The sequence below is a fragment of the Bubalus bubalis genome, chromosome 6 (genome assembly GCF_019923935.1).
Source record: "Bubalus bubalis isolate 160015118507 breed Murrah chromosome 6, NDDB_SH_1, whole genome shotgun sequence".
Lineage (NCBI taxonomy): Eukaryota > Metazoa > Chordata > Mammalia > Artiodactyla > Bovidae > Bubalus > Bubalus bubalis.
The window spans coordinates 86,937,076-86,953,693 of NC_059162.1; the positions used below are offsets into that span (position 1 = coordinate 86,937,076).

Consider the following 16,618-nt stretch of genomic DNA (forward strand, 5'->3'; position numbering starts at 1 on the left):
CAAGTCCAACTCTGAGATCCTATGGACTGCAGCCTGCCAGGCTCCTCTGCCCATGAGATTCCCAGACAAGAATACTAGAGTGGGTTGCCACTTCCTTCTCCAAGGGATCTTCCAATCCAGGGATCAACCCTTGTCTCCCGCCTGGCGGAAGGATTCTTTACCATTGAGCCATCTGGGAAGCTCAGAAAGAGAAAACTCATTAATAAATCAGAACATCAAACTTTTCCTAAGTTCCTTCTATACTCTTGGCGTTGAGAAATGAATGCCAAGATCAACACAGCATAGCATGGTGTAGACAAGAGAGAATAGGCAGGGAGTTAAGCCCCTGCTAGGGGAATGCCCAGCTTCATTCCCCATGAAGCTGGGATGCTGGATTCCCCATGCTGTGGGATGCTGGTCAATGACTTGACCTGTGGGAGCTTTGGTTCCCTCACCTATAGATGGGGGCAGATGCCACCCTCACTGAACTGGTGTGAAGACTGAATAGGACCACATATGGGAAGTCTTAGAAATCACAGGGATGCCCTGGCTGCTAATGCCTACCACCCGCACCCTGACTTGTCCATCGGCATGAGAGCTCACAGGTGGCTACCCACCTCTCAGACTCACTGGGCACGAGCTGTTGCTTGGTAAACTAGGATAAGGGGATGGCTGTGAACATGCTTTGTAAACTGCAAAATGCTTATCAAACATAATAAGGGAACATAGCTATTGCCATTCATTCTCTCCTTCAGAGCATAAAACTTCATGCCTAAAGAGATGGCCTAAAACACAAGTCTGTTGAAGCGCAGTGGTGGTTTAGTCCCTAAGTCATGTCTGACTCTTGTGACCCCATGGGCTGTAGCTCACCAGGCTCCTCTGTCCATGGGATTTCCCTGGCAAGAATACTGGAGTGAGTTGCCATTTCCTTCTCCAGAGAATCTTCCTGACCCAGGGATCGAATGTAGGTCACCTGGATTGCAGGCAGTCTCCTGCATTGCAGCCCCTGTTGAAGTACAGTAGGATTTTTTTTTAATTTTTTATTTTATCTTGGGGTATAGCTGATTAACAATGCTGTGATAGTTTCAGGTGAGCACCAAAGGGACTCAGCCATATATATATACATGCATCCATTCTCCCCAGACTCCCCTCCCATCCAGGCTGCCACATAACATTGAGCAGAGTTCCCCGTGCTATACAGTAGGTCCTTGTTGGTTATCCATTTTAAATACAGCAGTGTGTACATGTTGATCCAAACTCCCTAACTATCCCTTCCCCCCATTCTTCCCCCTGGCAACCATAAGTTCATTCTTTAAATCTTTAAATCTGTTTCTATTTTGTAAATCATATCAGATCAGATCAGTCGCTCAGTCGTGTCCGACTCTTTGCAACCCCATGAATCACAGCATGCCAGGCCTCCCTGTCCATCACCAACTCCCGGAGTTCACTCAGGCTCACGTCCATCGAGTCAGTGATGCCATCCAGCCATCTCATCCTCTGTCGTCCCCTTCTCCTCCTGCCCCCAATCCCTCCCAGCATCAGATTCTTTTTCAATGAGTCAACTCTTCGCATGAGGTGGCCAAAGTACTGGAGTTTCAGCTTTAGCATCTTTCCTTCCAAAGAAATCCCAGGGCTGATCTCCTTTAGAATGGACTGGTTGGATCTCCTTGCAGTCCAAGGGACTCTCAATCATTTATATCATTTCTTTATAGATTCCATATATAAAGGATGGCGTAGGCTACTTCTCTATTTGACTTACTTTGTTCAGTATGATGATCACCAGGTCCATTCATGTCGCTGCAAACGGCATTGCTTCATCCCTTTTAATGGCTGAGTAATATTCCATTGTATATGTGTGACGTGCTGTAAGATTTTAAGAGCAGACCTTCAGAGCTGTAGGATTTCAGGAGAGGAGGCCTGGGTTGCATATGGGCTGAGGTGATTGGGAAAGGCTTCTTTTCCAGAGGATAACTGGACTCAATGGAACAAGCTCAGAAGGCTGCCTGAGCCTCTCTCGAGAACATTCAAGGTCCTTCTAACCTGGGAGGGCACCCTGTCTCTGAACTCCCTCATCCCCTACACTTCCTTCCCAAAGCACATCACTCTGAGCTGGAATCATTTATTCATGCATCCATTTCCCTGCCAGCTCATGAGTTGGGGTCCATGTTTCTCTGCTGTCATATCCCTACCACCTTGCACAGTACCTGTGAATGCTGAACAGGTGCATTTGGGGGACAGTGGGAGGGCTGGGGCAGGGAACCAAACAAAACCTGAACAAGGTTTTCTGAGTCACCAAAAACCTAACAGGTCGTAGTTTCAGCACAAGAGACAGGGCCTGAATGTCTTCAGAGTTTGGTCTTTCCCATCCCAGAAGCTCCAAGCCAAGTGGTTGGACCTGGCCTGGCCTTCTTTATGCCAGATGAGTGCCATCTCATGGGAAGTGTTTGCTATCCCCAACCCCTTCCTTCGTCCCAGCACCTGCTGCCTGACCCTTATATTCTTTCTGCGTAAAAGGGGAATCTGAAGTCTAGATGGGCAGTGCTCAGTAGCCCTTTCTATCATAAAAGTGCACCTCCCACCTTCTAATAAAATTGCTCAGCTCACCTCTCTACTTCTGTCTGCCTTACCTTTTCTGGAATCAGCAGCCAAAAGGGGCTTTGGGGTGCCTATTCCTTTTTCTGCTCCAGGCCACAGAGAAGGAATCTGATTTCCAGGAGTTTATGACTCCTTATCTCGTGTTCAGACCCATATTTACCTTGTTCCTAGGGGATCTGGGAGGAGTAATTATTGTTCCTGGCAACTTTGAAGGTTGGCTTGCTGTGTGGCAATAGAGGTGTCCAGTGTGATGATTACCATTAATAAGTACTATGAGCAGCAGAGCTTAGCTCTTTGAAAGGGAGAATTGCCCTGCAACTATTTCCCAGATGCTGAAGCTCCCTCCATTGCTCGTTTTGCTCTTAAAGGAGATGCCATGATAGGATGAGGCAGGCCAGGGAGTTAGACCACAGGCCTCCTGGAATGATCACAGGCCAACTCTAGCCAAAGAGACGAAAGAGAGAGAATTGTGACCCTAGCATTTAGTATTTATCCAAATACCTGATCTGGCCCCTCCCTCCCTCATCTTGAGCCACTCTCCCCTAGCTCTTCATATGAAGACACACTGGCCCTCTTTGACTTCCTCCACTGTGTGTGTTCTAACCCCAGAACTATTAAACATGCTAGTCCATCTGCTGAGAAGGCCTTCCTCCCATCCATGACCCTGGATGGCGCTGATGTCAGTGCATCCTTTGGTCTCTGTGATATGCTGCTGGGTACTCTGGACTTATCTTCTGCAGCACAGACATTTACTCAATTTCTGTCTTCCTTACTCTGTTGGGATTTTTACAAGCACACAGTCAAAGTTCATTCATCAGCCAATTCCTTTCACTCCATTCTCTATACTAAGTTTGATGAAGCAAGTAGGTGCTTATACTATACATTACACTGAGCCAAACTCACATTAAGTGAGGGATGGCAAGATATCCAAAGAGCAATCAGTGCAGAGTTCCCCCCTTATAACTCCAAGCAGGCCTGTGCTCCCAAAGATGGAACATCTTAGAGAAGCCAGAAGCCTGCAGAAATATCCCCTTTTCATATTTCCGAAGAAATATCCCCTTTCTTTCATTGCTTAAATTCCATTTTTGTGAATACAACTGAGTGTAACTATGTCTGTGCTTTCTCCACCCCTTGGCCACTTGAGGTGGAACAATGGTAATATTCATGCCTGGTCACAGGGATTTGTCCAAGGCAAGCACAGGACCCACCCAGGCCAATCACAGGGCTTCCCTGGGATTTTTCTACCTCAGGTTGTAGGGAAGAACTCTTTTTCCTTTCTGACAGCCAGTTGAGAAAAATTGAAGGCTAAACTGTACCTACATCATTATATACATGTAAAGTATATATTATATTTCATGAATTAAAAGACTCTGCAGAAGTTGGAAGGCAAGCCTGGAGCTTGGGCAGTTGTGGCACCCAGCACACATGGGATGCTCTTGAAGCTCAGGAGAGAATGAGGCAGAATCACAGTGAGTCAGACAGGACTTCTGGCAGGACTGGAGAACCGGATCAAGCCATTTCCGAGGTTGGCCCCACCTCTGCCCTTAATTCATCTGAACAAATAAAGTCCCCTTTTTGGCATAAACTAGGTTTCTTCTACCTAAATTGACTAACTACCAAGAAAGAAAAATAATATTTCATGTTTTATTTGTGTTCCCTTTGTTCCATAAATGATTTTTAAAGTTTTTTTTTAATGGGCCATTTTAAAAGTCTTTACTGAATTTGTTACAATATTCTTTCTGTTTTGTGTTTTGGGTTTTTTTTGGCCACTAGGCATGTGGGAATCTTAGCTCCCCCAAGAGGGATCAAAACTGCACCCGCTGCATTAGAAAATGAAGTCTTAACCACTGGACCACCAAGGAAGTCCTTTCATAAAGGACTTTAAAGCTAACATCCTTCCTCTGTCTTTTATTTTCTGACTTATGATGTATTATTTCACTCAAGGTCATCTCTCAATATGGTTTTGCAAGGGAAGCAAAGCAAGTTTAATTCATTCATTTTACCGATAATAATATAAGTGAGGTCCAAAGAAGTAAAGAAACTCATGTCACATGGCTAGTAATGACTATTCCTGGACTAAAATCTGGTGTTTGTTTTTCTCCATTTTGCTAATAAATCATGGCTATGAGCTCTAAGAGATGGTTTGACTGTTTGCTTATAACATTCCCCAGGCTCCACCTGTGAGTAATTATGCACCTTTAAGAAGCACATTGTCATGGTACAATAATGCTTGCTAGAAATATTTCTGAGAAGGAATGGAAGTTAAAGACTATCACAAAGTCTTAGGGGTCTGCCAGGTTGAAATAATATATTTAATGTCTCAGTGCTAGCAAGCTCCTGACTTGTTGCTAAGGAGGACAGGGTGCCCTGAGCCTAGTGGAAGGGACTACGGGGTGCATTTGGTGAGGAAGGCTCCACTGCCGTTGACAAGAGGGAGGAAGTGAGAGGGAGGAGGCTGGGAAAGGTTCTGCTTTTATAAAAGGAAGATGAGAAGTTGGAAACCACCGTTACAAAGTCAAACAGACCCAAGTCTAACTAGTTAACTTCTTGGGCAAATCATCAAATATCTTTAAGCCTCTGTTTCTTTACAAGTAAAATGGGGATAATATTAACACCTTTCAAAATGCATGTGTGTGGATCATACAGATAAAAGCACCCAATGGTGCCTGGCACTTAGTAGTTGATCGATAAACATCTCTCTTTCTTTCATTGGAGGAAGGCTCATGCTTTGTCCTCCATTATGAGAACTCAGTAGGAAACACCTGTGTGACCCAAGGCAGAGCAGTGCATGGTACACGTGACCCTGCAACTGGACCTTCCACCAGGTGACCCCAAGTGCCCTACCCAGCCACAATGTCCTTCCCTCTTCCTCCTCCCAGGCTGCTCCAACCATCCAGACTGTTTGTCCTTCTTTGGCCAAATCTCATCCTTCCTGCTCCACCTGCATCTCAGTACATTTCCAAGCAGACTGTTTTCCTAGACAGTTGATTTGCCAGTTAAACTTCCTCTGAAAGAGCTCCTAGTGGTATCCTCTCTGCAAAAAGCATTATCTCTTCCAACAGAGAAAAGGGAAGGAAATAGAAAAGGAAGGAGGGGGAGAGTCAGCAGGATGGAAAAAAAAGAAGAGGAAATATAATAGACGTATTGTTTCAAGGGCTTTCCCAAGAACTATATTAATAGCCATAGGAAAATAGTAGACTCCACTAAAAATCATATTTACCAATTACTATACCCAAATTCTCTATTTTTGGAAAATTCTACATACATCCCTTTGGGTAAAATGCTACATAACCCTCAAGGCCTGGCTCAAAATGTCAAAAAAAAGTCAAATGCTTTTTGACTCGTGTTAATTAATTCATGCATTTGAATTAATATCAAGTGAACTCTGATTACGTGCCAAACACTGGGCTGGGTGCTGGTCTGTCTGACCGAGACAGACACGGTCCCCACCCGGATGAAGCTTTGAGCCCTGCCTGGTTCCTCCTCACACTGTGTGCCCCTCTCTCTGCTCCCCTAACTGTTGTTACTGCCATTATTGTCATTGCTTTTATGTCTTCCCTCCTTTTTAAAAGGCCTATAAAACAGTGTGACCTACTCATCTCAGTTTGCTTGGGGCTTTCCTGGCTCTAGCACTGAAAGTACTATGTCCCAAGAAGCCTCTTGGGCTTCAGCAAATTGGGATGGTTGCTCACCCTATGATAAATGCAATGCTACGTGTGTGCATATGTGTTCAGTCGCTTCAGTCCTATCCAACTCTTTGTGACCCCAAGGACTCACCCGACTCCCCTGTCCATGAGATATCCAGGCAAGAATACTGGAGTGGGTTGCCATGCCCTCCTCCAGGGGATCTTCCCAACCCAGCCATAGAACCCGTGTCTCCTGTGTCTTCTGCACTGCAGGTGGATTCTTTACTGCTGAGCCACCAGGGAAGCCCAAAGGCAAAGCTATGACTACAACAAAAACTATTCCTGGAAGGAAACCACTCAATCATTCATTCTTCAAATATTTATTGAGCTGAGTTAGTATATTATCATAGCTGGCTGCCTCTATTTTGTGTTAGATCTCCCCCACTCTACTATGAGTCCCTGTGGGTTGAGGCCCAGGTCTTTTTCAGAGCGAATTGCTAGGTCCCAGCAGTGTCTGGCACATAAAATTGACTTCATTTTATGAAAACCACTGTATATTGAGAAACAGAGTGTGTTTGTATAAAGCAATATTAAAGTATGTGTTTCTACAATTTTTAAACAGAGATCACCAGCTAGAACCTGGCTTAGAATCTTCACAAGTAATAAGATCTGCTCACAATCTTCTCCCCGCCGAGTCTCCCTCTAGCGCCTCCAACAGATGAGCTGTCTCTTCCCAGCTGTGGCTGCTTAAAGATTGCTATATAACACAGAGAGCCCAGTCTGCACTCTGTGATGACCTAGAGGGGGCGGGATGAGAGGAGAGGAGGGAGATTCAAGAGGGAGGGGATACATGTATAATTATAACCGATTTGCACTGTTACACAGCAGAAACCAACACAACACTGTAAAGCAATTTTCCTCCAATTAAAAAATAAATTTAAAAAATCTCCAATATGCACGTACAAGCGTCACCCACTCCTAGTTGGCTTTAGACAATCCTAGTTTTAATTGTAAACTGATTTGAAATACAAATCTCTGTAGCTTCCACCGATTGGCTGTGGCCCTTTTAGCCAGAGACCCAGTAAAGAGACCCAGACTCCTGTAGCTGGCAGCCCTTCAAGTATTAGAAGTGCGTTCCCATGCCCTTACTTTTCGCCCCATCCCATCCCATGTAAACACACCTGAGGTGTTCTTAGGCATTCTAACAGCGGCCACACTGATCAGTGTGACCAGACTGATATTATTTTAGGGTCCAGGTCACCAACCTCTGAAATTTCCCCACTTTACCTCCCTCTTAAAGCACATATGAACGGTTACTCTAATTGGTGTGACTAGTAGGACTACCATTCACACCTGTACCTAGCTTCAGTTCAGTCACTCAGTCATGTCCAACTCTTTGCAGCAGCACCATGGACTGCAGCATGACAGGCTTCCCTGTCCTTCACCATCTCCCAGAGCTTGCTCAAACTCATATCATTGAGTCGCTGATGCCATCAAACCATCTCATCCTCTGTTGTCCCCTTCTCCTTCTGCCTTCAATCTTTCCCAGCATCAGGGTCTTTTCCAGTGAATTCGTTCTCATCAGGTGGCCAAAGTATTGGAGCTTCAGCATCAGTCCTTCCAATGAGTATTCCTAGCTTAGCAAAACCTAATAATACCACCTAAGATTTAAATGTCTTTTTCTTTATGTGTTGTGGGCCATGTAATCAGGTACCTGGCACATTTTAAGTCCTCACTCAGTAAATGATCAGGCTTCCCAGCTGGCTCAGTGGTAAAGAATCTGCCTCCCAGTGCAAAAGACATGGGTTCAATTCCTGGGTCAAGAAGATCCCCTGAAGAAGGAAATGGTAACCCATTTCAGTATTCTTGCCTGGAGAATTCCATGGACAGAGGAACCTGGTGGACTACTGTCCATAGGGTTGCAAAGAGTCAGACATACCTTAACGGCTGAGCACACAGGCACACATGCAGTAAATGATCACTGGCTGGATGGATGCATGCATGGATTCATTATATGGATGGGACACAATAAAGATTTTTTAAACTATAATCATAAAAACTAACTACATTGCACTGAGTTGCATAGTGTTCTTCCAAAATTCCTATCTACCTAGGACCTCAGAATGTGACTTTGTTTGGAAATAGAGTCATTGCAGAAGCAATTAAACAATTAAGATGAGATCATACTAAAAAAAAAAAACACGTCAATTTGAAAAGCAAAACCCTATAGCTTAAAACAAAGGAGACATATACATAGAGGGAAGACAATGTGAAGAAACACATGGAGAAGGCCATGTGAGACGCAGGCAAAGATTAGAGTGTAAAAAACACCAAAGGCCGTCAGCAGCCACCAGAAACCAGGAAGAGACAGACAGCGATTCTCTGTTAGGATCTTAAGAAAGAGCACGGCCCCGATGACACCTTGATTTCAGACTGCTAGCCTCCAGAACTCTGACTGAATACATTTCTGTTGTTCTAAGTCATGTGGTTTGTGATAATCTATGACAGCAACTATAGAAAACTAATACACACAAATGAAACGTTTCACTCTTTCTCTCTTCCAGTTATCCCAAGAGCATGCTATGAGATTACTGAAAGAATATTCATCAAGGTTAGAAGAGCTGGGTTCAAATCATAGTTTTACCATTCACTAGTTGTGTGACCCTAAAAAGTAGTCTCATTTCTTTTATTCTTAGCTTGATCACTAGCAAAGTAGAGATACAAATATATAACATATAGGATTAATTTAGGAACCAAGATTGATAAGGAATGGGGAGGTGTTTTACAAATTGTTGAAACTTTTCAGGTATCAATTATTTTTTCTTTTTTTTCTTAAGTAGATTGTCTATAGGTTTGCTTATTTTACTCCTCCCTCCCCCAACAATGAATCAGCTCATGAATTTATTAATGAATTCTATTATTTTGCTGATTTTCTAATTCACTTGTTATCCTCATTTTTTTGTACTGCCTTTTTTTTTTTTTTTTTTTTGGTTTTCTTGTGCTGCCCATATTCTAAATTTTTAGACACTTAGTTGCTTTCTTTTCATGTATTCTTATTTTTAAATGAAAGCATGAAGGCTATGAGTTTACCTCTGACTATGGCTTTGGTTGCATTACGTACATATTTCGAGTTAGTGTTCTAAAGATCTATTTATTTTATTTTTTTGGCTATAGTGGGTCTTTGTTGCTGCACACAGGCTTTCTCTAGTTGCGTGAGCAGAAACTACTCTGTTGCGGTGCATGGGCTTCTCATCGCCATGGCTTCTCTTGCTGCAGAGCACAGGCTCTAGGTGCACGGGCTGCAGTACTTGCAGGGCATGCGCTCAGTAGTTATAGCACAGAGGCTTCGTTGCTCTGCAGCATGTGGGATCTTCCCAGACCAGGAATTGAACCAGTGTCCCCTGCATTGCAAGGAGGCTTCTTAGCCACTGGGCCACCAGGGAAGCCCTAGACCTAGTGTTCTCATTTTCTTTTTTTCTAAGTTGTTTACAATTGGGTATTTTTTTTAATTTCCTCTTTGAGTTATTATTAATATTATCAATCCTTAGCAATGTATATTGGCTTTACTGATCCAGGAGTATTCATTGTTATTACTATGCTGGAACTAGAGTGTTACAATTTTCTGTAACCAGCTGTTTCTCTGACGTCTTTTAGACACGTACATCGTGACTGAAAAAAAATTTTTTTTAAGAAGAAATTTTATATTTCCTCATCATGAAATCGGAGAAGGCAATGGCACCCCACTCCAGAACTCTTGCCTGGAAAATCCAATGGACGGAGGAGCCTGGTAGGCTGCAGTCCATGGGGTGGCTAAGAGTTGGACACGACTGAGCAACTTCACTTTCACTTTTCACTTTCATGCATTGGAAAAGGAAATGGCAACCCACTCCAGTGTTCTTGCCTGGAGAATCCCAGGGACGGGGGAGCCTAGTGGGCTGCCTTCTCTGGGGTTGCACAGAGTCGGACATGACTGAAGTGACTTAGCAGCAGCAGCATCATGAAATCTCCAGGCACAAAATATTACCTGCTTTCTGGATTCAGGCATTTGTCAGTGAATACATTTCTAGAATGTTCTCATATCTTCCTCCAAATCCACCAGGAACTAAAGAAGTTAACAATCCTGCTGAAAGAACATGTTAGCACCACTAGTCTATTCTAGTGTTGACTTATGAATTATATTCCCAAGGTTGCAGTCTAAACCTTAGCCCTCCTTTAAGCTTAGCAGAAGGCCCAATTTCTCCCTGAAGTCTTCACAAACAACCTCAACATAGGGGAATCTCTTCTTTCTCAGATGACATACTTTGCCCACAAGTCTGTAACTCAGCCCAAGGTCCCAAATGAGGTGGTAAGCTCCTTGAGGGTAAAGGCATGTCTTATATGTCTTTTCACTCCTCCTTATACTCCCTAGCATCAAGCTCCAGTAAATACTACATTGTTTGATTACAATTCTCTGAGAATATTTCCTGAGAGGGAACATAATTGACATTTAGGGTCATAGATTTTAAAGCAGTCTAGTGGTAAAAATTAAGTACCATTTAAAAACCTTTAGAAAGGTTGATACTAATGTCTTAGACACATGCTTTGAAAAGAAATCATGCTGTCTCAAACATCAAGAACATTTTTAGAATTTATGAAAACCCAAACGGCATGTTGGTATTTGTCCAACTAAAGCTACCTGTGGATTCATGTTCTGTCAACTCTGAAGGTGACAGCAATAAAGAACAAAGTGATTCTAACAATAATGCGTCACATATATAAAATACTTCACAATTCACAAAACTCTCCCATGTGTTAGCTCATCTGATGCTCAAGACAAACCTGTGAGTAAGGCAAGCTAGGGACTATTAACCCCTTTATGGAAAATAGATGTTTGGGACTCACAAAAGGTTGGTTAATTTATCCAAGGTCACAATGTTAGTGGGTAGATGGAACACAAATTAAGCCCAGATTTCCTGATTCTCTTATCATAAATTCTTTAGGCTAGAGCTACTCTATTGATTCGGGAATTCGTGGAATATACCTTTACAAAGAGTCATCAGTTTCAAAGGCTAAATGTTCAATTACCAAATACCCTTCCCATATCCACATGCTTGGAGACATCAGAGAAAGAAGACAAAGTTTCTACCTTCAAGAAGCTCACAGAGCAGTAACCTGAGCATCACAATGACAAACTGTTTTTGTTACAAGTGCCATGAGAGAATTAAGATAATAAGAAACATCGACTGAGAACTTGTGTCAATTTCTGTCCTAAGGACTTTGCATCTGAGGTGAGTAACATTACGTACCATATTGCTTGGCACACAGCAAAACTTTAAGTTGGCAACCATTATAATGATTATAGTTTTTAAAAATAAGATCATGGATTGTTATTTGGGAAAAAAAAGAAGAACATTTAACATTTTAAATTATCCAGAGCAACACTATAGAGGAGAAACGAGCTATTCTGAAGGAAATCAGAACTGCGGACGAAATGCTGAAGTGGGGTCTCAAAGGAAGATTAGTGGCTTGTAAACAGGGAGGGGAAGAACATTCCAGGCAGAGCAAGACGGGGGCCCTGAACAGCAGGGAAGGAAGAAGCATGGAAAGGAGGTGCTGCCCTCCACATGGCCAGAGACAACATACAGAAGAGGACAAAGGAGGCGGCCTCCAGTTAGAAAGCAGTAGAAGGGCGTGGTTCTCCCTGTGCCTGACCCAGGCACTCAGGGTGAGGCACAGATTTTCCAAGGCTATTTGTTTGTAGATTATATTTTTCCTGAATAGAATCCAAATGCCTTTGTTTTTGTAAAGAGCACCATAGTTTCCAAAGAAAAGAGAAAACAGACTTCTTGGTCCAAGGGCTTTCCCTGAGAAATATTCTAGTGGCTATGGGCCAAGGCAGGGTTCCACCGAGCTCTGCACTCAGAGAACAAGAGAGCAGTAGGCTAGAATCTTCTCCAGGACCTGTAAGAAAATGGGAATTTAGAGAACATTCCCTGGGAGATTTTTAAATACAAGTAATATGTCCTGTTGGATCTGCCCCAACTAAACCCTCCTACGTGAGGTTCCCAGAATATTGCAAGCAATGTGAAAACTCTGTGCCTGGCAGGCGCTCTCACTTACACCCCACCCGACAGCCCTGCCTCCTCTTCCCTGCTTGGCATGGCCCTGCTCTTCCTACAGGTCCAGCTGAAAGACTCCTCCTCTGTGAGCTTTGCCTGGCAAATCTAGGCCCCAAAACCAGGGTGGGTGGCTGGCTTTGACCTCAGTGCTCCTACAGAGCCACAGACCCACCTCTACAGACAGTCACTGTACCACTTTGTAATCATAGCACATCTTCTCCCCATCCAACACCACCCCCCATCCCACACCATGTCTCTCTCAATTTTGAGAGCCCGTGATGAAGCAAAGATGGTGAATAGGAGCAGTCTACTCTGGAGGCAGGTAATAAGGGGGATGTTATCTGCAGCAAACTTTAAAAAAGTACATATAATAAAAGTCAATCTTGTTTTAATTGTCACCATGTGCAGGCAATTCTAAACAATGTCAGAAATATTTAATAAAATACTCTTCCTCTCTAGGGCAAAGGGTATGTGGCAAGTGGCATACCCCTTGCTGTGCCACTCCTGTGATCATGCTCCAATGCCTTCTGTCCAGGAAAAGGACATGCATCAGGGACAGAATGCAAGGCTGGGCGGGGTTTTTCAGTCAAGAGTTACTCACTAAAGCCAAGGACGTGCCAGGTACCACGCAAGCCATTTTACATGCATTATAGCCAACTTCCCAACAACCCCGGTATATGGGCACCACCATTTGGTTAGGGTCATATGAAGAAACCAAATCTCAGCATAGTTCAACGATCTGTCCAGGGTTCAACCACAAGGAAGCGGTGGAGAGAAATTCAAACCCAGATCTGTGTACCCAGCGTCTGTATTCTTTCTCCTGTGCCTAGACCACCATGGCTACCCTATACCAGGGGCTACAGCTGCAAGCCACACGTGTCCTTCTTAGAAGTTCACAGTCTACTGGAGAAAAAGACTCAGCAACTCACCATGATTCAGCTTAGCATGTGACAAGTAGCTTCAGGAATAAACCAGACTAAACCTCCCTACGATGGCCACCTCATTGTGGATTTAAGTCTGAAGAGCCAAGTGGGGGAGGAGGGCTTAGCAAAAGAAATAATCAGCAGGGATTGAACTTAAAACAGATGCTCTTCTGGATATACGCACATGCTCTCCTGCTTGGGTTTTATCACAAACAGCGCTGAGGTAGGTCTCATTGTCTTGAGTTTTCAGAAGTGCTCAGAGAAGTTAAATTACTCACCCAGGGTCACACAGCAGCTAGTAGTCGGTGGAGTCGGGGACTGAGCAGAAGCCTCCCTGACTTGAAAGCTGGGGCTCTGGGCACAGCAGCAGCCTGATGAGGATGGTGTGAACACATCCACCCTGCAGGTCCTCTTAGGGACCAGGGGATGTAATACTGGCAAAGGGGATGAGGAAGAGGAAAACGATAATTCCTCATTTTTCTTTCAGCACTTTACAATTTATAAGATGTTTTCTCATACTGTCTCATTGGATCCCTATGAATTTGGAAGGATAGGTGGTTATTATCTCCATTTTGCAGATGAAAAAAAACACGGAGGCTTTAGTAAAGTTATAAGAGTTTCCTGAGCTCGTACTAAGTGGTTGCAGAGAGCCTATGATTTCTTCATCTGACTTGCTCCATGCATTTTCACAGGTAATAGACAGGTACCTTTGTATAGCATCTGATTCTTGAAACAACCCCAGAAGGTAGGATGGGCAAGTCTGATGCTCCCCACTGTATGGTGAAAGAAACAGAATCCAGAGAGGGTAAGGGACTTCCCCAAGAAGTGGAACTGGGACTAGAAAGCAGGCGCTTGCTATCACACGACATGGAACAAATCATCCACTTACTCATTCAGCACCAAACTTAGCAGGCTTGCCAATCACTTGGGAGTGGGCATGTCCCTAAGAAGCCCCACCAGTGTGTTAGACATTCAGGTCCCCTCTCCTCCAATAGCTCTTAGATCCCCCATTACTGCCACCTCCAAATCTTGGTATCAAAAGGTAACTCTCACAGACTCTTAAGTCTGCTTGGCAAACAGAAGGCAAAGAGTGATCCAACAGTGGACCCCACCCACAACATAAGTGCATCTTAAATGAACCTGAGTTTATTTCCCCTTCCCTCACCCTTTTTTAAAGTTTCCCTCCAGTTCTAAAGAAAAGTATAACACTACTCCTCTGCCAACGTATTTCAAATTTCTTGATCAAGATCCTGTAATTACAAGCAACAAAACAAATAAAGACAATGACTTACAATGCAAGAATATCAATTATGCACAGTCCAACCAGAATTCATTTAGTTCCAGAAAAACATAAATTATCATTTTTGTTGTTTCAGATACATTATAGACACACAGTTGGGGGCCCCGAGAAACAAGACCATGAGCTGGAAATGTCTGGGCCTGGGGATTGTTAAGCATTCTAGAAGAGAAAAGACCAGGAGCTGACTGTGGCTCAGATCATGAACTCCTTATTGCCAAATTCAGACTTAATTGAAGAAAGTAGGAAAAACCACTAGACCATTCAGGTATGACCTAAATCAAATCCCTTATGATTATACAGTGGAAGTGAGAAATAGATTTAAGGGACTAGATCTGATGGAGTGCCTGAAGAACTATGGACGGAGGTTCGTGACATTGTATAGGAGACAGGGATCAAGACCATCCCCATGGAAAAGAAATGCAAAAAAGCAAAATGGCTGTCTGGGGAGGCCTTACAAATAGCTGTGAAAAGAAGAGAAGTGAAAAGCAAAGGAGAAAAGGAAAGATATAAGCATCTGAATGCAGAGTTCCAAAGAATAGCAAGAAGAGAGAAGAAAGTCTTCCTCAGCAATCAATGCAAAGAAACAGAGGGAAACAACAGACTGGGAAAGACTAGGGATCTCTTCAAGAAAATCAGAGATACCAAGGGAACATTTCATGCAAAGATGGGCTCGATAAAGGACAGAAATGGTATGGACCTAATAAAAGCAGAAGATATTAAGAAGAGGTGGCAGGAATACACAGAAGAACTGTACAAAAAAGATCTTTGTGACCAAGATAATCACAATGTTGTGATCACTCACCTAGAGCCAGACATCCTGGAATGTGAAGTCAAGTGGGCCTTAGAAAGCATCACTATGAACAAAGCTAGTGGAGGTGATGGAATTCCAGTTGAGCTATTTCAAATCCTGAAAGATGACGCTGTGAAAGTGCTGTACTCAATATGCCAGCAAATTTGGAAAACTCAGCAGTGGCCACAGGACTGGAAAAGGTCACTTTTCATTCCAGTCCCAAAGAAAGGCAATGCCAAAGATTGCTCAAACTACCACACAATTGCACTCACCTCAACACTAGTAAAGTAATGCTCAAAATTCTCCAAGCCAGGCTTCAGCAATATGTGAACCGTGAACTTCCAGATGTTCAAGCCGGTTTTAGAAAAGGCAGAGGGACCAGAGATCAAATTTCCAACATCTGCTGGATCACTGAAAAAGCAAGAGAGTTCCAGAAAAACATCAATTTCTGCTTTATTGACTATGCCAAAGCTTTTGACTGTGTGGATCACAATAAACTATGGAAAATTCTGAAAGAGATGGGAATACCAGACCACCTGACCTGCCTCTTGAGAAATCTGTATGTAGGTCAGGAAGCAACAGTTAGAACTGGACATGGAACAACAGACTGGTTCCAAATAGGAAAGGGAGTACGTCAAGGCTGTATATTGTCACCCTGCTTATTTAACTTATATGCGGAGTACATCATGAGAAACACTGGGCTGGAAGAAGCACAAGCTGGAATCAAGATTGCCAGGAGAAATATCAATAACCTTAGATATGTAGATGACACCACCCTTATGGCAGAAAGTGAAGAGGAACTAAAAAGCCTCTTGATGAAAGTGAAAGAGGAGAGTGAAAAGTTGGCTTAAAGCTCAACATTCAGCAAACGAAGATCATGGCATCTGGTTCCATCACTTCATGGGAAATAGATGGGGAAACAGTGGAAACAGTGTCAGACTTTATTTTGGGGGGCTCCAAAATCACTGCAGATGGTGACTGCAGCCATGAAATTAAAAGATGCTTACTCCTTGGAAGGAAAGTTATGACCAGCCTAGATAGTATATTCAAAAGCAGAGACATTACTTTGCCAACAAAGGTCTTTCTAGTTAAGGCTATGTTTTTTCCAGTGGTCATGTATGGATGTGAGAGTTGGACTGTGAAGAAGGCTGAGCACCGAAGAATTGATGCTTTTGAACTGTGGTGTTGGAGAAGACTCTTGAGAGTCCCTTGGACTGCAAGGAGATCCAACCAGTCCATTCTGAAGGAGATCAGTCCTGGGCATTCTTTGGAAGGAATGATGCTAAAGCTGAAACTCCAATACTTTG

The 16,618-nt window shown here is 43.4% G+C and overlaps 1 long non-coding RNA gene across 1 annotated transcript; it reads right to left on the minus strand.

Annotated features, from left to right (window-relative positions):
* Window positions 1–934: 934 nt before the first annotated feature.
* LOC102405796 lies at window positions 935–15,642 on the minus strand. The gene is made up of 3 exons (XR_326645.3): window positions 15,584–15,642; window positions 1,739–1,842; window positions 935–985 (listed from the first exon to the last, which is right to left on the minus strand). It is a non-coding gene; the product is annotated as an uncharacterized LOC102405796 (long non-coding RNA).
* Window positions 15,643–16,618: the final 976 nt, after the last annotated feature.